The sequence below is a fragment of the Crinia signifera genome, chromosome 3 (genome assembly GCF_055691185.1).
Source record: "Crinia signifera chromosome 3, ASM5569118v1, whole genome shotgun sequence".
Lineage (NCBI taxonomy): Eukaryota > Metazoa > Chordata > Amphibia > Anura > Myobatrachidae > Crinia > Crinia signifera.
In genome coordinates, this window is record NC_139219.1 from 337,424,919 (window position 1) to 337,447,133 (window position 22,215).

Here is a 22,215-nt window from a genome sequence, read left to right on the forward strand (position 1 = left end):
AGAGGTCGATGGATCGAAACCATCCTCTGCTATCTTTGTTTTTTTATAATTATTAGTTGATTAAACCAATACAAAACTGAGATTAATATTTTGGCTCAGTTCTATCTTTTTTATTATGTTAAAAAAGAGATTTAGTAAAACTGTTTATCCATTAAAGAACAAAGAAACACATTGGTACAAACACTAAAATGTGCTTCAATGGTTTCCTAAAAACTTACCTAATTAACTACTTTTAAGAGGAATTGTATCAGAGAAGTCTAGATATACTGCATAACAAGAGGTGGTTTTATGTTTTAACTTGTCTACCTAAGGTTCTTCAAAATATGATCACAAGGTCAAAAATATCCCTGGGTGGGATTAAACCACAAACCTTTGAGATAGAAACCAAATGTGCTGACTGATTGTTCCAAGTCAACAAAATAAGACTAGATTCAAGTTAGTACCATAAAAAAAATTCCTAGACATAGATTTAATAGTCATTATTTTAAAGAGCTTTTGTAAGATTCTTTATCTACTGAAGAACAGAGGAGAAACATTGGTACTTTCTGATGAAGAGTGAAGCTTTCAGGAGCTTCTGTGACTTAAGATCAGGAACACTATACCACAAGAGGTGATTTAATGTTTTAACTTGTCAACATCTAGTTCTCCAAAATGTGACCAAAAAGTCAATTACGTCCCTGGGTGGGATTGAACCACCAACCTTTCGGTTAACAGCCGAACGCGCTAACCGATTGCGCCACAGAGACCCCTCTAAAGTTGTATCAAATTAGTGATCTAAAAATGATTTATTGAAATATGTGTAAAAGGCCAACATCTGGAGATCTTTTGTAAAACTCTTCCTCCATTGAAGAACAAAAAAACAAATTGGTACTTTCTTGTCAAGAGGTAAGCTTTCAGGAGCTGAAGCTGTTTATATGATTAGCAGAGTGGCGCAGCGGAAGCGTGCTGGGCCCATAACCCAGAGGTCGATGGATCGAAACTATCCTCTGCTATCTTTGTTTTTTTATAATTATTTGTTGATTAAACCAATACAAAACTGAGATTAATATTTTGGCTCAGTTCTATCTTTTTTATTATGTTAAAAAAGAGATTTAGTAAAACTGTTCATCCATTAAAGAACAAAGAAACACATTGGTACAAACACTAAAATGTGCTTCAATGGTTTCCTAAAAACTTACCTAATTAACTACTTTTAAGAGGAATTGTATCAGAGAAGTCTAGATATACTGCATAACAAGAGGTGGTTTTATGTTTTAACTTGTCTACCTAAGGTTCTTCAAAATATGATCACAAGGTCAAAAATATCCCTGGGTGGGATTAAACCACAAACCTTTGAGATAGAAACCAAATGTGCTGACTGATTGTTCCAAGTCAACAAAATAAGACTAGATTCAAGTTAGTACCATAAAAAAATCCTAGACATAGATTTAATAGTCATTATTTTAAAGAGCTTTTGTAAGATTCTTTATCTACTGAAGAACAGAGGAGAAACATTGGTACTTTCTGATGAAGACTGAAGCTTTCAGGAGCTTCTGTGACTTAAGATAAGGAACACTATACCACAAGAGGTGATTTAATGTTTTAACTTGTCAACATCTAGTTCTCCAAAATGTGACCAAAAAGTCGATTACGTCCCTGGGTGGGATTGAACCACCAACCTTTCGGTTAACAGCCGAACGCGCTAACCGATTGCGCCACAGAGACCCCTCTAAAGTTGTATCAAATTAGTGATCTAAAAATGATTTATTGAAATATGTGTAAAAGGCCAACATCTGGAGATCTTTTGTAAAACTCTTCCTCCATTGAAGAACAAAAAAACAAATTGGTACTTTCTTGTCAAGAGGTAAGCTTTCAGGAGCTGAAGCTGTTTATATGATTAGCAGAGTGGCGCAGCGGAAGCGTGCTGGGCCCATAACCCAGAGGTCGATGGATCGAAACCATCCTCTGCTATCTTTGTTTTTTTTATAATTATTTGTTGATTAAACCAATACAAAACTGAGATTAATATTTTGGCTCAGTTCTATCTTTTTTATTATGTTAAAAAAGAGATTTAGTAAAACTGTTCATCCATTAAAGAACAAAGAAACACATTGGTACAAACACTTAAATGTGCTTCAATGGTTTCCTAAAAACTTACCTAATTAACTACTTTTAAGAGGAATTGTATCAGAGAAGTCTAGATATACTGCATAACAAGAGGTGGTTTTATGTTTTAACTTGTCTACCTAAGGTTCTTCAAAATATGATCACAAGGTCAAAAATATCCCAGGGTGGGATTAAACCACAAACCTTTGAGATAGAAACCAAATGTGCTGACTGATTGTTCCAAGTCAACAAAATAAGACTAGATTCAAGTTAGTACCATAAAAAAATTCCTAGACATAGATTTAATAGTCATTATTTTAAAGAGCTTTTGTAAGATTCTTTATCTACTGAAGAACAGTGGAGAAACATTGGTACTTTCTGATGAAGAGTGAAGCTTTCAGGAGCTTCTGTGACTTAAGATCAGGAACACTATACCACAAGAGGTGATTTAATGTTTTAACTTGTCAACATCTAGTTCTCCAAAATGTGACCAAAAAGTCGATTACGTCCCTGGGTGGGATTGAACCACCAACCTTTCGGTTAACAGCCGAACGCGCCACAGAGACCCCTCTAAAGTTGTATCAAATTAGTGATCTAAAAATGATTTATTCTTTAAATATCCCTGGGTGGGATTAAACCACAAACCTTTGAGATAGAAACCAAATGTGCTGACTGATTGTTCCAAGTCAACAAAATAAGACTAGATTCAAGTTAGTACCATAAAAAAATTCCTAGACATAGATTTAATAGTCATTATTTTAAAGAGCTTTTGTAAGATTCTTTATCTACTGAAGAACAGAGGAGAAACAATGGTACTTTCTGATGAAGAGTGAAGCTTTCAGGAGCTTCTGTGACTTAAGATCAGGAACACTATACCACAAGAGGTGATTTAATGTTTTAACTTGTCAACATCTAGTTCTCCAAAATGTGACCAAAAAGTCGATTACGTCCCTGGGTGGGATTGAACCACCAACCTTTCGGTTAACAGCCGAACGCGCCACAGAGACCCCTCTAAAGTTGTATCAAATTAGTGATCTAAAAATGATTTATTCTTTAAATATCCCTGGGTGGGATTAAACCACAAACCTTTGAGATAGAAACCAAATGTGCTGACTGATTGTTCCAAGTCAACAAAATAAGACAAGATTCAAGTTAGTACCATAAAAAAATTCCTAGACATAGATTTAATAGTCATTATTTTAAAGAGCTTTTGTAAGATTCTTTATCTACTGAAGAACAGAGGAGAAACATTGGTACTTTCTGATGAAGAGTGAAGCTTTCAGGAGCTTCTGTGACTTAAGATCAGGAACACTATACCACAAGAGGTGATTTAATGTTTTAACTTGTCAACATCTAGTTCTCCAAAATGTGACCAAAAAGTCGATTACGTCCCTGGGTGGGATTGAACCACCAACCTTTCGGTTAACAGCCGAACGCGCCACAGAGACCCCTCTAAAGTTGTATCAAATAAGTGATCTAAAAATGATTTATTAAAATATGTGTAAAAGGCCAACATCTGGAGATCTTTTGTAAAACTCTTCCTCCATTGAAGAACAAAAAAACAAATTGGTACTTTCTTGTCAAGAGGTAAGCTTTCAGGAGCTGAAGCGGTTTATATGATTAGCAGAGTGGCGCAGCGGAAGCGTGCTGGGCCCATAACCCAGAGGTCTATGGATCGAAACCATCGTCTGCTATCTTTGTTTTTTTTATAATTATTTGTTGATTAAACCAATACAAAACTGAGATTAATATTTTGGCTCAGTTCTATCTTTTTTATTATGTTAAAAAAGAGATTTAGTAAAACTGTTCATCCATTAAAGAACAAAGAAACACATTGGTACAAACACTAAAATGTGCTTCAATGTTTTCCTAAAAAACTTACCTAATTAACTACTTTTAAGAGGAATTGTATCAGAGAAGTCTAGATATACTGCATAACAAGAGGTGGTTTTATGTTTTAACTTGTCTACCTAAGGTTCTTCAAAATATGATCACAAGGTCAAAAATATCCCTGGGTGGGATTAAACCACAAACCTTTGAGATAGAAACCAAATGTGCTGACTGATTGTTCCAAGTCAACAAAATAAGACTAGATTCAAGTTAGTACCATAAAAAAATTCCTAGACATAGATTTAATAGTCATTATTTTAAAGAGCTTTTGTAAGATTCTTTATCTACTGAAGAACAGAGGAGAAACATTGGTACTTTCTGATGAAGAGTGAAGCTTTCAGGAGCTTCTGTGACTTAAGATCAGGAACACTATACCACAAGAGGTGATTTAATGTTTTAACTTGTCAACATCTAGTTCTCCAAAATGTGACCAAAAAGTCGATTACGTCCCTGGGTGGGATTGAACCACCAACCTTTCGGTTAACAGCCGAACGCGCCACAGAGACCCCTCTAAAGTTGTATCAAATTAGTGATCTAAAAATGATTTATTGAAATATGTGTAAAAGGCCAACATCTGGAGATCTTTTGTAAAACTCTTCCTCCATTGAAGAACAAAAAAACAAATTGGTACTTTCTGTCAAGAGGTAAGCTTTCAGGAGCTGAAGCTGTTTATATGATTAGCAGAGTGGCGCAGCAGAAGCGTGCTGGGCCCATAACCCAGAGGTCGATGGATCGAAACCATCCTCTGCTATCTTTGTTTTTTTATAATTATTTGTTGATTAAACCAATACAAAACTGAGATTAATATTTTGGCTCAGTTCTCTCTTTTTTATTATGTTAAAAAAGAGATTTAGTAAAACTGTTCATCCATTAAAGAACAAAGAAACACATTGGTACAAACACTAAAAGGTGCTTCAATGGTTTCCTAAAAACTTACCTAATTAACTACTTTTAAGAGGAATTGTATCAGAGAAGTCTAGATATACTGCATAACAAGAGGTGGTTTTATGTGTTATACTGCATAACAAGAGGTGGTTTTAACTTGTCTACCTAAGGTTCTTCAAAATATGATCACAAGGTCAAAAATATCCCTTGGTGGGATTAAACCACAAACCTTTGAGATAGAATCCAAATGTGCTGACTGATTGTTCCAAGTCAACAAAATAAGACTAGATTCAAGTTAGTACCATAAAAAAATTCCTAGACATAGATTTAATAGTCATTATTTTAAAGAGCTTTTGTAAGATTCTTTATCTACTGAAGAACAGAGGAGAAACATTGGTAGTTTCTGATGAAGAGTGAAGCTTTCAGGAGCTTCTGTGACTTAAGATCAGGAACACTATACCACAAGAGGTGATTTAATGTTTTAACTTGTCAACATCTAGTTCTCCAAAATGTGACCAAAAAGTCGATTACGTCCACTGGGTGGGATTGAACCACCAACCTTTCGGTTAACAGCCGAACGCGCTAACCGATTGCACCACAGAGACCCCTCTAAAGTAGTATCAAATTAGTGATCTAAAAATGATTTATTGAAATATGTGTAAAAGGCCAACATCTGGAGATCTTTTGTAAAACTCTTCCTCCATTGAAGAACAAAAAAACAAATTGGTACTTTCTTGTCAAGAGGTAAGCTTTCAGGAGCTGAAGCTGTTGATATGATTAGCAGAGTGGCGCAGCGGAAGCGTGCTGGGCCCATAACCCAGAGGTCGATGGATCGAAACCATCCTCTGCTATCTTTGTTTTTTTATAATTATTTGTTGATTAAACCAATACAAAACTGAGATTAATATTTTGGCTCAGTTCTATCTTTTTTATTATGTTAAAAAAGAGATTTAGTAAAACTGTTCATCCATTAAAGAACAAAGAAACACATTGGTACAAACACTAAAATGTGCTTCAATGGTTTCCTAAAAAACTTACCTAATTAACTACTTTTAAGAGGAATTGTATCAGAGAAGTCTAGATATACTGCATAACAAGAGGTGGTTTTATGTTTTAACTTGTCTACCTAAGGTTCTTCAAAATATGATCACAAGGTCAAAAATATCCCTGGGTGGGATTAAACCACAAACCTTTGAGATAGAAACCAAATGTGCTGACTGATTGTTCCAAGTCAACAAAATAAGACTAGATTCAAGTTAGTACCATAAAAAAATTCCTAGACATAGATTTAATAGTCATTATTTTAAAGAGCTTTTGTAAGATTCTTTATCTACTGAAGAACAGAGGAGAAACATTGTTACTTTCTGATGAAGAGTGAAGCTTTCAGGAGCTTCTGTGACTTAAGATCAGGAACACTATACCACAAGAGGTGATTTAATGTTTTAACTTGTCAACATCTAGTTCTCCAAAATGTGACCAAAAAGTCGATTACGTCCCTGGGTGGTATTGAACCACCAACCTTTCGGTAAACAGCCGAACGCGCCACAGAGACCCCTCTAAAGTTGTATCAAATTAGTGATCTAAAAATGATTTATTGAAATATGTGTAAAAGGCCAACATCTGGAGATCTTTTGTAAAACTCTTCCTCCATTGAAGAACAAAAAAACAAATTGGTACTTTCTTGTCAAGAGGTAAGCTTTCAGGAGCTGAAGCTGTTTATATGATTAGCAGAGTGGCGCAGCGGAAGCGTGCTGGGCCCATAACCCAGAGGTCGATGGATCGAAACCATCCTCTGCTATCTTTGTTTTTTTTATAATTATTTGTTGATTAAACCAATACAAAACTGAGATTAATATTTTGGCTCAGTTCTATCTTTTTTATTATGTTAAAAAAGAGTTTTAGTAAAACTGTTCATCCATTAAAGAACAAAGAAACACATTGGTACAAACACTAATATGTGCTTCAATGGTTTCCTAAAAACTTACGTAATTAACTACTTTTAAGAGGAATTGTATCAGAGAAGTCTAGATATACTGCATAACAAGAGGTGGTTTTATGTTTTAACTTGTCTACCTAAGGTTCTTCAAAATATGATCACACGGTCAAAAATATCCCTGGGTGGGATTAAACCACAAACCTTTGAGATAGAAACCAAATGTGCTGACTGATTGTTCCAAGTCAACAAAATAAGACTAGATTCAAGTTAGTACTGTGAAGATACGGGGTTCTTCAATCACTCAGACACCGAGCAGATGAAACCAAAATATGGTTTATTTTTATCACAGCACACACATGTAGATGAAGACAGGAAAAAGATTCAAATGGTAGCATAAAAACATCCGGGTAGCAAAGTCCTTGTAGCATCACAGTCCAAATAACGAAACTATCACTTATTCCACACAGCAGTGATAGCAGATAAGTCCACACGATACCTAGACAGAGCATAACCTCGTAGTCCAGGACAGTCCATCAAATTCTCTCTCTGGCTTGTGTGCCAGTCATTTTAAAAACTTCTAAATTCCCACGCGTCTCCATACCATCAGTGGGCTTGCACTCAATCTCTATTGGTGGATTCAAGTCAGGTTTATCCCCCCTCCCCGGTACTTCTGCTGCCCCCCCCCCTGCTGGGTCAGGCCCCAGAAAGTCTGGAAGGGGCCAGAGATATGCAGAGCAGTGTCAACACAAGATACAAAACACAGTCTGATTACATTATGTCCTGATTACCCCCTGTGAACATTTCCTGTTGATAGCAGGGGAATTGGATCACCCCCTGTGAAGATTGTCCCTCAGCTACCACCCTCCTGTGATAGCAGGAACAAAAGTATGGTAATTGGACATAACCTTTTGGTGAATTCTTTCCTGGGTATTTCCTGTCCGACCATATTTGCTTAACAGCATCTAATACTATGGTACACACAGATATGGGGGATAGAAACATCTGCAGTGAACAAGAGACCTAAAATGTACATTAATTACTGTGGAGTTCTACAGCCTAATACTATATGATCTGGAAATACACACAGATTTGGGGGATAGAAACATCTATGGAGAATAAGAGGGTACAGACGGACTAAAATAGTACATTAATTACTACACCTAATAAAATATCATAATTACAGTCTTACGGTCAGTTTGCTAACCTCACATTCCTTCCCCTACTATTTTAGTTCCTGTACCAAGTTGTTCTGGAACCAATAACAACCTGTTGTGGGATGCAGAGCAGAGAATCTGAGGTTTGGATCTACCACCTGAGTCCCACAGAGTGACATCATACCAAACCCATCTTGTAAAAGGTGGCTGGTTTGCAGAAGCAGCAAGGGCAATATCACAATATAAGTTATGCATGTTAACTAACAAGTGAGTTAGCAATCCCCCATCCTCAAATGTTGGGTACCCCCCCTCTGCAACATCGTAAACTTTCACACCGGGCACACCTATAGGGTGTGCTAATATTTTTGCCTCTGGCACAATGGGGCAGGGAGCAGTTTCCACCTTCCCCTCTTGCCCAAGGAACATCTGCCAAACGGCAGCCCAATATCGGAGCTCTGGCCCTGGCACTTCCGCCACTCTGTCACATCCTTCCTCCCTCAAACCCAAACTAGGGGCATGGCAATTTTCACTATAGCATTTGGTCTCAATGCCCAGGGCTGAGAAGGGACCCTCCATCAGGAACAATGCCGCTGGTGGCTGCAGGGCAAGCTGGTCCACGGCCAGTCCTACCCCCTCAAAAGCCTGGGTCTCACCTGCCGCTTCCTCTGCGCAGTCCTCAGTCTCCAGGATAACCACGTTCCCCAGCTGAATATGCTGGGCAGCCTGAAGCACGACATCATCTGCGACTGGTATGCTTGTGGCCTGGATGTTGTCATATACTCCTCTAACCACGGTGATCTCCTCCTGGACGCAGTCCTCATAGATCCCCTGGCAGCAGGTTAATAATTCTGCATCTCCCACCTCAGTAAAAGAGAAGCTGTAGTGCAGCTCCTCCCAGGGTGCCTGGCTCAGAGGCCTCACTTCCTTCACGTTGGGGATAACCTCCCCCTGCAGAGAACACTGAGCAGCTTCCTCCCTAGGATGGGGGAGAAGCAGTTGCAAACGGTGCCTTTCATCACGCCCCCTGCGACACTGATCTTGCCATGCTGGGGTATCCAGGAGCCCGCGATCAATCGCCTCTTCCTCTGCCACCACGAAGCACTCCTCCAGACACTGCAATTGTTCCCACACACTCAACTGTGCACCGAAATGGAGGATCCATGCCCGATAATCAGCAAATGCATTTGTAGGATCTCCCTGATCATGAAGGATCTGCTGAAGGATTTCCCCGCGAGTGCAGGATTGGATGGGTATACCTCGCAGCTGACATTCTGCTATCAGCTCCTCCATACTCATTTCTTCAAGGGCAGTTAGGGGCCCCCCTGACAACGACCCTTCTCTTGCGGTAACAATTAATTCCGTGGCAGACCCCTCGGTTGTCTGCCCAGATTGCAGTAGCCCCCTTCTAGACCTTTCCTCTGGTTCTATCTGGGGCATCAATTTATTCTGGACTTGTCCTTCAGCCTCAGAATATTTTCCTCTTTGTAGCATCTGGGTAACTGTAGCAATCACTTCCTCTGTAAATTCTACAAACTCTGGCTCCCCCAGCAGATTCCACGAGGTGGCCTCACCTTTACAGTGCAGGAATGCATCCCCCAGGTAACACAACTTGTCCTGTATGCTGGATACTCTCCACCCGCTGATCATCTGCTGAGCTTCTTCCCAGTACTCCCAGATATACTGCATTTTTCTGACAATAAATAACAGATCCGGCTTCCCAGCCTGCCGATACACTGAAGAACCTCCATCCCTGAGCTCCTCTGCTTCAGGGGTCTTGAGGCATGGATTTTCTTTCCTTGGAAACATTTTCCCTTTCCACAGGAATGACACCTGCTCACTTGCTGAACATCACCTTATTGCATTTTCCGTTTCCTTACATACGGTCTGATCCTCTGTTCTCTGTGCTTTCTGTGCTCGATGGTTGGTGTCTGAATGATCCCACTGTCGCTGCCGCCAAATGTGAAGATACGGGGTTCTTCAATCACTCAGACACCGAGCAGATGAAACCAAAATATGGTTTATTTTTATCACAGCACACACATGTAGATGAAGACAGGAAAAAGATTCAAATGGTAGCATAAAAACATCCGGGTAGCAAAGTCCTTGTAGCATCACAGTCCAAATAACGAAACTATCACTTATTCCACACAGCAGTGATAGCAGATAAGTCCACACGATACCTAGACAGAGCATAACCTCTTAGTCCAGGACAGTCCATCAAATTCTCTCTCTGGCTTGTGTGCCAGTCATTTTAAAAACTTCTAAATTCCCACGCGTCTCCATACCATCAGTGGGCTTGCACTCAATCTCTATTGGTGGATTCAAGTCAGGTTTATCCCCCCTCCCCGGTACTTCTGCTGCCCCCCCCCCCCCTGCTGGGTCAGGCCCCAGAAAGTCTGGAAGGGGCCAGAGATATGCAGAGCAGTGTCAACACAAGATACAAAACACAGTCTGATTACATTATGTCCTGATTACCCCCTGTGAACATTTCCTGTTGATAGCAGGGGAATTGGATCACCCCCTGTGAAGATTGTCCCTCAGCTACCACCCTCCTGTGATAGCAGGAACAAAAGTATGGTAATTGGACATAACCTTTTGGTGAATTCTTTCCTGGGTATTTCCTGTCCGACCATATTTGCTTAACAGCATCTAATACTATGGTACACACAGATATGGGGGATAGAAACATCTGCAGTGAACAAGAGACCTAAAATGTACATTAATTACTGTGGAGTTCTACAGCCTAATACTATATGATCTGGAAATACACACAGATTTGGGGGATAGAAACATCTATGGAGAATAAGAGGGTACAGATGGACTAAAATAGTACATTAATTACTACACCTAATAAAATATCATAATTACAGTCTTACGGTCAGTTTGCTAACCTCACAAGTACCATAAAAAAATTCCTAGACATAGATTTAATAGTCATTATTTTAAAGAGCTTTTGTAAGATTCTTTATCTACTGAAGAACAGAGGAGAAACATTGGTACTTTCTGATGAAGAGTGCAGCTTTCAGGAGCTTCTGTGACTTAAGATCAGGAACACTATACCACAAGAGGTGATTTAATGTTTTAACTTGTCAACATCTAGTTCTCCAAAATGTGACCAAAAAGTCGATTACGTCCCTGGGTGGGATTGAACCACCAACCTTTCGGTTAACAGCCGAACGCACTAACCGATTGCGCCACAGAGACCCCTCTAAAGTTGTATCAAATTAGTGATCTAAAAATGATTTATTGAAATATGTGTAAAATGCCAACATCTGGAGATCTTTTGTAAAACTCTTCCTCCGTTGAAGAACCAAAAAACAAATTGGTACTTTCTTGTCAAGAGGTAAGCTTTCGGGAGCTAAAGCTGTTTATATGATTAGCAGAGTGGCGCAGCGGAAGCGTGCTGGGCCCATAACCCAGAGGTCGATGGATCGAAACCATCCTCTGCTATCTTTTTTTTTTTATAATTATTTGTTGATTAAACCAATACAAAACTGAGATTAATATTTTGGCTCAGTTCTATCTTTTTTATTATGTTTAAAAAGAGATTTAGTAAAACTGTTCATCCATTAAAGAACAAAGAAACACATTGGTACAAACACTAAAATGTGCTTCAATGGTTTCCTAAAAACTTACCTAATTAACTACTTTTAAGAGGAATTGTATCAGAGAAGTCTAGATATACTGCATAACAAGAGGTGGTTTTATGTTTTAACTTGTCTACCTAAGGTTCTTCAAAATATGATCACAAGGTCAAAAATATCCCTGGGTGGGATTAAACCACAAACCTTTGAGATAGAAACCAAATGTGCTGACTGATTGTTCCAAGTCAACAAAATAAGACTAGATTCAAGTTAGTACCATAAAAAAAATTCCTAGACATAGATTTAATAGTCATTATTTTAAAGAGCTTTTGTAAGATTCTTTATCTACTGAAGAACAGAGGAGAAACATTGGTACTTTCTGATGAAGAGTGAAGCTTTCAGGAGCTTCTGTGACTTAAGATCAGGAACACTATACCACAAGAGGTGATTTAATGTTTTAACTTGTCAACATCTAGTTCTCCAAAATGTGACCAAAAAGTCAATTACGTCCCTGGGTGGGATTGAACCACCAAGCTTTCGGTTAACAGCCGAACGCGCTAACCGATTGCGCCACAGAGACCCCTCTAAAGTTGTATCACATTAGTGATCTAAAAATGATTTATTGAAATATGTGTAAAAGGCCAACATCTGGAGATCTTTTGTAAAACTCTTCCTCCATTGAAGAACAAAAAAACAAATTGGTACTTTCTTGTCAAGAGGTAAGCTTTCAGGAGCTGAAGCTGTTTATATGATTAGCAGAGTGGCGCAGCGGAAGCGTGCTGGGCCCATAACCCAGAGGTCGATGGATCGAAACTATCCTCTGCTATCTTTGTTTTTTTATAATTATTTGTTGATTAAACCAATACAAAACTGAGATTAATATTTTGGCTCAGTTCTATCTTTTTTATTATGTTAAAAAAGAGATTTAGTAAAACTGTTCATCCATTAAAGAACAAAGAAACACATTGGTACAAACACTAAAATGTGCTTCAATGGTTTCCTAAAAACTTACCTAATTAACTACTTTTAAGAGGAATTGTATCAGAGAAGTCTAGATATACTGCATAACAAGAGGTGGTTTTATGTTTTAACTTGTCTACCTAAGGTTCTTCAAAATATGATCACAAGGTCAAAAATATCCCTGGGTGGGATTAAACCACAAACCTTTGAGATAGAAACCAAATGTGCTGACTGATTGTTCAAAGTCAACAAAATAAGACTAGATTCAAGTTAGTACCATAAAAAAAATTCCTAGACATAGATTTAATAGTCATTATTTTAAAGAGCTTTTGTAAGATTCTTTATCTACTGAAGAACAGAGGAGAAACATTGGTACTTTCTGATGAAGAGTGAAGCTTTCAGGAGCTTCTGTGACTTAAGATCAGGAACACTATACCACAAGAGGTGATTTAATGTTTTAACTTGTCAACATCTAGTTCTCCAAAATGTGACCAAAAAGTCAATTACGTCCCTGGGTGGGATTGAACCACCAACCTTTCGGTTAACAGCCGAACGCGCTAACCGATTGCGCCACAGAGACCCCTCTAAAGTTGTATCAAATTAGTGATCTAAAAATGATTTATTGAAATATGTGTAAAAGGCCAACATCTGGAGATCTTTTGTAAAACTCTTCCTCCATTGAAGAACAAAAAAACAAATTGGTACTTTCTTGTCAAGAGGTAAGCTTTCAGGAGCTGAAGCTGTTTATATGATTAGCAGAGTGGCGCAGCGGAAGCGTGCTGGGCCCATAACCCAGAGGTCGATGGATCGAAACTATCCTCTGCTATCTTTGTTTTTTTATAATTATTTGTTGATTAAACCAATACAAAACTGAGATTAATATTTTGGCTCAGTTCTATCTTTTTTATTATGTTAAAAAAGAGATTTAGTAAAACTGTTCATCCATTAAAGAACAAAGAAACACATTGGTACAAACACTAAAATGTGCTTCAATGGTTTCCTAAAAACTTACCTAATTAACTACTTTTAAGAGGAATTGTATCAGAGAAGTCTAGATATACTGCATAACAAGAGGTGGTTTTATGTTTTAACTTGTCTACCTAAGGTTCTTCAAAATATGATCACAAGGTCAAAAATATCCCTGGGTGGGATTAAACCACAAACCTTTGAGATAGAAACCAAATGTGCTGACTGATTGTTCCAAGTCAACAAAATAAGACTAGATTCAAGTTAGTACCATAAAAAAATCCTAGACATAGATTTAATAGTCATTATTTTAAAGAGCTTTTGTAAGATTCTTTATCTACTGAAGAACAGAGGAGAAACATTGGTACTTTCTGATGAAGACTGAAGCTTTCAGGAGCTTCTGTGACTTAAGATAAGGAACACTATACCACAAGAGGTGATTTAATGTTTTAACTTGTCAACATTTAGTTCTCCAAAATGTGACCAAAAAGTCGATTACGTCCCTGGGTGGGATTGAACCACCAACCTTTCGGTTAACAGCCGAACGCGCTAACCGATTGCGCCACAGAGACCCCTCTAAAGTTGTATCAAATTAGTGATCTAAAAATGATTTATTGAAATATGTGTAAAAGGCCAACATCTGGAGATCTTTTGTAAAACTCTTCCTCCATTGAAGAACAAAAAAACAAATTGGTACTTTCTTGTCAAGAGGTAAGCTTTCAGGAGCTGAAGCTGTTTATATGATTAGCAGAGTGGCGCAGCGGAAGCGTGCTGGGCCCATAACCCAGAGGTCGATGGATCGAAACCATCCTCTGCTATCTTTGTTTTTTTTATAATTATTTGTTGATTAAACCAATACAAAACTGAGATTAATATTTTGGCTCAGTTCTATCTTTTTTATTATGTTAAAAAAGAGATTTAGTAAAACTGTTCATCCATTAAAGAACAAAGAAACACATTGGTACAAACACTTAAATGTGCTTCAATGGTTTCCTAAAAACTTACCTAATTAACTACTTTTAAGAGGAATTGTATCAGAGAAGTCTAGATATACTGCATAACAAGAGGTGGTTTTATGTTTTAACTTGTCTACCTAAGGTTCTTCAAAATATGATCACAAGGTCAAAAATATCCCAGGGTGGGATTAAACCACAAACCTTTGAGATAGAAACCAAATGTGCTGACTGATTGTTCCAAGTCAACAAAATAAGACTAGATTCAAGTTAGTACCATAAAAAAATTCCTAGACATAGATTTAATAGTCATTATTTTAAAGAGCTTTTGTAAGATTCTTTATCTACTGAAGAACAGTGGAGAAACATTGGTACTTTCTGATGAAGAGTGAAGCTTTCAGGAGCTTCTGTGACTTAAGATCAGGAACACTATACCACAAGAGGTGATTTAATGTTTTAACTTGTCAACATCTAGTTCTCCAAAATGTGACCAAAAAGTCGATTACGTCCCTGGGTGGGATTGAACCACCAACCTTTCGGTTAACAGCCGAACGCGCCACAGAGACCCCTCTAAAGTTGTATCAAATTAGTGATCTAAAAATGATTTATTCTTTAAATATCCCTGGGTGGGATTAAACCACAAACCTTTGAGATAGAAACCAAATGTGCTGACTGATTGTTCCAAGTCAACAAAATAAGACTAGATTCAAGTTAGTACCATAAAAAAATTCCTAGACATAGATTTAATAGTCATTATTTTAAAGAGCTTTTGTAAGATTCTTTATCTACTGAAGAACAGAGGAGAAACAATGGTACTTTCTGATGAAGAGTGAAGCTTTCAGGAGCTTCTGTGACTTAAGATCAGGAACACTATACCACAAGAGGTGATTTAATGTTTTAACTTGTCAACATCTAGTTCTCCAAAATGTGACCAAAAAGTCGATTACGTCCCTGGGTGGGATTGAACCACCAACCTTTCGGTTAACAGCCGAACGCGCCACAGAGACCCCTCTAAAGTTGTATCAAATTAGTGATCTAAAAATGATTTATTCTTTAAATATCCCTGGGTGGGATTAAACCACAAACCTTTGAGATAGAAACCAAATGTGCTGACTGATTGTTCCAAGTCAACAAAATAAGACAAGATTCAAGTTAGTACCATAAAAAAATTCCTAGACATAGATTTAATAGTCATTATTTTAAAGAGCTTTTGTAAGATTCTTTATCTACTGAAGAACAGAGGAGAAACATTGGTACTTTCTGATGAAGAGTGAAGCTTTCAGGAGCTTCTGTGACTTAAGATCAGGAACACTATACCACAAGAGGTGATTTAATGTTTTAACTTGTCAACATCTAGTTCTCCAAAATGTGACCAAAAAGTCGATTACGTCCCTGGGTGGGATTGAACCACCAACCTTTCGGTTAACAGCCGAACGCGCCACAGAGACCCCTCTAAAGTTGTATCAAATAAGTGATCTAAAAATGATTTATTGAAATATGTGTAAAAGGCCAACATCTGGAGATCTTTTGTAAAACTCTTCCTCCATTGAAGAACAAAAAAACAAATTGGTACTTTCTTGTCAAGAGGTAAGCTTTCAGGAGCTGAAGCGGTTTATATGATTAGCAGAGTGGCGCAGCGGAAGCGTGCTGGGCCCATAACCCAGAGGTCTATGGATCGAAACCATCGTCTGCTATCTTTGTTTTTTTTATAATTATTTGTTGATTAAACCAATACAAAACTGAGATTAATATTTTGGCTCAGTTCTATCTTTTTTATTATGTTAAAAAAGAGATTTAGTAAAACTGTTCATCCATTAAAGAACAAAGAAACACATTGGTACAAACACTAAAATGTGCTTCAATGTTTTCCTAAAAAACTTACCTAATTAACTACTTTTAAGAGGAATTGTATCAGAGAAGTCTAGATATACTGCATAACAAGAGGTGGTTTTATGTTTTAACTTGTCTACCTAAGGTTCTTCAAAATATGATCACAAGGTCAAAAATATCCCTGGGTGGGATTAAACCACAAACCTTTGAGATAGAAACCAAATGTGCTGACTGATTGTTCCAAGTCAACAAAATAAGACTAGATTCAAGTTAGTACCATAAAAAAATTCCTAGACATAGATTTAATAGTCATTATTTTAAAGAGCTTTTGTAAGATTCTTTATCTACTGAAGAACAGAGGAGAAACATTGGTACTTTCTGATGAAGAGTGAAGCTTTCAGGAGCTTCTGTGACTTAAGATCAGGAACACTATACCACAAGAGGTGATTTAATGTTTTAACTTGTCAACATCTAGTTCTCCAAAATGTGACCAAAAAGTCGATTACGTCCCTGGGTGGGATTGAACCACCAACCTTTCGGTTAACAGCCGAACGCGCCACAGAGACCCCTCTAAAGTTGTATCAAATTAGTGATCTAAAAATGATTTATTGAAATATGTGTAAAAGGCCAACATCTGGAGATCTTTTGTAAAACTCTTCCTCCATTGAAGAACAAAAAAACAAATTGGTACTTTCTGTCAAGAGGTAAGCTTTCAGGAGCTGAAGCTGTTTATATGATTAGCAGAGTGGCGCAGCAGAAGCGTGCTGGGCCCATAACCCAGAGGTCGATGGATCGAAACCATCCTCTGCTATCTTTGTTTTTTTATAATTATTTGTTGATTAAACCAATACAAAACTGAGATTAATATTTTGGCTCAGTTCTCTCTTTTTTATTATGTTAAAAAAGAGATTTAGTAAAACTGTTCATCCATTAAAGAACAAAGAAACACATTGGTACAAACACTAAAAGGTGCTTCAATGGTTTCCTAAAAACTTACCTAATTAACTACTTTTAAGAGGAATTGTATCAGAGAAGTCTAGATATACTGCATAACAAGAGGTGGTTTTATGTGTTATACTGCATAACAAGAGGTGGTTTTAACTTGTCTACCTAAGGTTCTTCAAAATATGATCACAAGGTCAAAAATATCCCTTGGTGGGATTAAACCACAAACCTTTGAGATAGAATCCAAATGTGCTGACTGATTGTTCCAAGTCAACAAAATAAGACTAGATTCAAGTTAGTACCATAAAAAAATTCCTAGACATAGATTTAATAGTCATTATTTTAAAGAGCTTTTGTAAGATTCTTTATCTACTGAAGAACAGAGGAGAAACATTGGTAGTTTCTGATGAAGAGTGAAGCTTTCAGGAGCTTCTGTGACTTAAGATCAGGAACACTATACCACAAGAGGTGATTTAATGTTTTAACTTGTCAACATCTAGTTCTCCAAAATGTGACCAAAAAGTCGATTACGTCCACTGGGTGGGATTGAACCACCAACCTTTCGGTTAACAGCCGAACGCGCTAACCGATTGCACCACAGAGACCCCTCTAAAGTAGTATCAAATTAGTGATCTAAAAATGATTTATTGAAATATGTGTAAAAGGCCAACATCTGGAGATCTTTTGTAAAACTCTTCCTCCATTGAAGAACAAAAAAACAAATTGGTACTTTCTTGTCAAGAGGTAAGCTTTCAGGAGCTGAAGCTGTTGATATGATTAGCAGAGTGGCGCAGCGGAAGCGTGCTGGGCCCATAACCCAGAGGTCGATGGATCGAAACCATCCTCTGCTATCTTTGTTTTTTTATAATTATTTGTTGATTAAACCAATACAAAACTGAGATTAATATTTTGGCTCAGTTCTATCTTTTTTATTATGTTAAAAAAGAGATTTAGTAAAACTGTTCATCCATTAAAGAACAAAGAAACACATTGGTACAAACACTAAAATGTGCTTCAATGGTTTCCTAAAAAACTTACCTAATTAACTACTTTTAAGAGGAATTGTATCAGAGAAGTCTAGATATACTGCATAACAAGAGGTGGTTTTATGTTTTAACTTGTCTACCTAAGGTTCTTCAAAATATGATCACAAGGTCAAAAATATCCCTGGGTGGGATTAAACCACAAACCTTTGAGATAGAAACCAAATGTGCTGACTGATTGTTCCAAGTCAACAAAATAAGACTAGATTCAAGTTAGTACCATAAAAAAATTCCTAGACATAGATTTAATAGTCATTATTTTAAAGAGCTTTTGTAAGATTCTTTATCTACTGAAGAACAGAGGAGAAACATTGGTACTTTCTGATGAAGAGTGAAGCTTTCAGGAGCTTCTGTGACTTAAGATCAGGAACACTATACCACAAGAGGTGATTTAATGTTTTAACTTGTCAACATCTAGTTCTCCAAAATGTGACCAAAAAGTCGATTACGTCCCTGGGTGGTATTGAACCACCAACCTTTCGGTAAACAGCCGAACGCGCCACAGAGACCCCTCTAAAGTTGTATCAAATTAGTGATCTAAAAATGATTTATTGAAATATGTGTAAAAGGCCAACATCTGGAGATCTTTTGTAAAACTCTTCCTCCATTGAAGAACAAAAAAACAAATTGGTACTTTCTTGTCAAGAGGTAAGCTTTCAGGAGCTGAAGCTGTTTATATGATTAGCAGAGTGGCGCAGCGGAAGCGTGCTGGGCCCATAACCCAGAGGTCGATGGATCGAAACCATCCTCTGCTACCTTTGTTTTTTTTATAATTATTTGTTGATTAAACCAATACAAAACTGAGATTAATATTTTGGCTCAGTTCTATCTTTTTTATTATGTTAAAAAAGAGTTTTAGTAAAACTGTTCATCCATTAAAGAACAAAGAAACACATTGGTACAAACACTAATATGTGCTTCAATGGTTTCCTAAAAACTTACGTAATTAACTACTTTTAAGAGGAATTGTATCAGAGAAGTCTAGATATACTGCATAACAAGAGGTGGTTTTATGTTTTAACTTGTCTACCTAAGGTTCTTCAAAATATGATCACACGGTCAAAAATATCCCTGGGTGGGATTAAACCACAAACCTTTGAGATAGAAACCAAATGTGCTGACTGATTGTTCCAAGTCAACAAAATAAGACTAGATTCAAGTTAGTACTGTGAAGATACGGGGTTCTTCAATCACTCAGACACCGAGCAGATGAAACCAAAATATGGTTTATTTTTATCACAGCACACACATGTAGATGAAGACAGGAAAAAGATTCAAATGGTAGCATAAAAACATCCGGGTAGCAAAGTCCTTGTAGCATCACAGTCCAAATAACGAAACTATCACTTATTCCACACAGCAGTGATAGCAGATAAGTCCACACGATACCTAGACAGAGCATAACCTCGTAGTCCAGGACAGTCCATCAAATTCTCTCTCTGGCTTGTGTGCCAGTCATTTTAAAAACTTCTAAATTCCCACGCGTCTCCATACCATCAGTGGGCTTGCACTCAATCTCTATTGGTGGATTCAAGTCAGGTTTATCCCCCCTCCCAGGTACTGCTGCTGCCCCCACCCTGCTGGGTCAGGCCCCAGAAAGTCTGGAAGGGGCCAGAGATATGCAGAGCAGTGTCAACACAAGATACAAAACACAGTCTGATTACATTATGTCCTGATTACCCCCTGTGAACATTTCCTGTTGATAGCAGGGGAATTGGATCACCCCCTGTGAAGATTGTCCCTCAGCTACCACCCTCCTGTGATAGCAGGAACAAAAGTATGGTAATTGGACATAACCTTTTGGTGAATTCTTTCCTGGGTATTTCCTGTCCGACCATATTTGCTTAACAGCATCTAATACTATGGTACACACAGATATGGGGGATAGAAACATCTGCAGTGAACAAGAGACCTAAAATGTACATTAATTACTGTGGAGTTCTACAGCCTAATACTATATGATCTGGAAATACACACAGACTTGGGGGATAGAAACATCTATGGAGAATAAGAGGGTACAGACGGACTAAAATAGTACATTAATTACTACACCTAATAAAATATCATAATTACAATCTTACGGTCAGTTTGCTAACCTCACATTCCTTCCCCTACTATTTTAGTTCCTGTACCAAGTTGTTCTGGAACCAATAACAACCTGTAGTGGGATGCAGAGAATCTGAGGTTTGGATCTACCACCTGAGTCCCACAGAGTGACATCATACCAAACCCATCTTGTAAAAGGTGGCTGGTTTGCAGAAGCAGCAAGGGCAATATCACAATATAAGTTATGCATGTTAACTAACAAGTGAGTTAGCAATCCCCCATCCTCAAATGTTGGGTACCCCCCTCTGCAACATCGTAAACTTTCACACCGGGCACACCTATAGGGTGTGCTAATATTTTTGCCTCTGGCACAATGGGGCAGGGAGCAGTTTCCACCTTCCCCTCTTGCCCAAGGAACATCTGCCAAACGGCAGCCCAATATCGGAGCTCTGGCCCTGGCACTTCCGCCACTCTGTCACATCCTTCCTCCCTCAAACCCAAACTAGGGGCATGGCAATTTTCACTATAGCATTTGGTCTCAATGCCCAGGGCTGAGAAGGGACCCTCCATCAGGAACAATGCCGCTGGTGGCTGCAGGGCAAGCTGGTCCACGGCCAGTCCTACCCCCTCAAAAGCCTGGGTCTCACCTGCCGCTTCCTCTGCGCAGTCCTCAGTCTCCAGGATAACCACGTTCCCCAGCTGAATATGCTGGGCAGCCTGAAGCACGACATCATCTGCGACTGGTATGCTTGTGGCCTGGATGTTGTCATATACTCCTCTAACCACGGTGATCTCCTCCTGGACGCAGTCCTCATAGATCCCCTGGCAGCAGGTTAATAATTCTGCATCTCCCACCTCAGTAAAAGAGAAGCTGTAGTGCAGCTCCTCCCAGGGTGCCTGGCTCAGAGGCCTCACTTCCTTCACGTTGGGGATAACCTCCCCCTGCAGAGAACACTGAGCAGCTTCCTCCCTAGGATGGGGGAGAAGCAGTTGCAAACGGTGCCTTTCATCACGCCCCCTGCGACACTGATCTTGCCATGCTGGGGTATCCAGGAGCCCGCGATCAATCGCCTCTTCCTCTGCCACCACGAAGCACTCCTCCAGACACTGCAATTGTTCCCACACACTCAACTGTGCACCGAAATGGAGGATCCATGCCCGATAATCAGCAAATGCATTTGTAGGATCTCCCTGATCATGAAGGATCTGCTGAAGGATTTCCCCGCGAGTGCAGGATTGGATGGGTATACCTCGCAGCTGACATTCTGCTATCAGCTCCTCCATACTCATTTCTTCAAGGGCAGTTAGGGGCCCCCCTGACAACGACCCTTCTCTTGCGGTAACAATTAATTCCGTGGCAGACCCCTCGGTTGTCTGCCCAGATTGCAGTAGCCCCCTTCTAGACCTTTCCTCTGGTTCTATCTGGGGCATCAATTTATTCTGGACTTGTCCTTCAGCCTCAGAATATTTTCCTCTTTGTAGCATCTGGGTAACTGTAGCAATCACTTCCTCTGTAAATTCTACAAACTCTGGCTCCCCCAGCAGATTCCACGAGGTGGCCTCACCTTTACAGTGCAGGAATGCATCCCCCAGGTAACACAACTTGTCCTGTATGCTGGATACTCTCCACCCGCTGATCATCTGCTGAGCTTCTTCCCAGTACTCCCAGATATACTGCATTTTTCTGACAATAAATAACAGATCCGGCTTCCCAGCCTGCCGATACACTGAAGAACCTCCATCCCTGAGCTCCTCTGCTTCAGGGGTCTTGAGGCATGGATTTTCTTTCCTTGGAAACATTTTCCCTTTCCACAGGAATGACACCTGCTCACTTGCTGAACATCACCTTATTGCATTTTCCGTTTCCTTACATACGGTCTGATCCTCTGTTCTCTGTGCTTTCTGTGCTCGATGGTTGGTGTCTGAATGATCCCACTG

General features: G+C 38.8%; 4 non-coding genes across 4 annotated transcripts; all 4 read right to left on the reverse strand.

Annotated features, from left to right (window-relative positions):
- Window positions 1-672: 672 nt before the first annotated feature.
- On the reverse strand, window positions 673-746 carry TRNAN-GUU (transfer RNA asparagine (anticodon GUU)). The gene has a single exon. It is a non-coding gene; the product is annotated as a tRNA-Asn (tRNA).
- Window positions 747-1,630: 884 nt separating this feature from the next.
- Window positions 1,631-1,704, reverse strand: TRNAN-GUU (transfer RNA asparagine (anticodon GUU)). Its single transcript has one exon. It is a non-coding gene; the product is annotated as a tRNA-Asn (tRNA).
- Window positions 1,705-13,000: 11,296 nt separating this feature from the next.
- Window positions 13,001-13,074, reverse strand: TRNAN-GUU (transfer RNA asparagine (anticodon GUU)). The gene has a single exon. It is a non-coding gene; the product is annotated as a tRNA-Asn (tRNA).
- Window positions 13,075-13,958: 884 nt separating this feature from the next.
- Window positions 13,959-14,032, reverse strand: TRNAN-GUU (transfer RNA asparagine (anticodon GUU)). The gene has a single exon. It is a non-coding gene; the product is annotated as a tRNA-Asn (tRNA).
- Window positions 14,033-22,215: the final 8,183 nt, after the last annotated feature.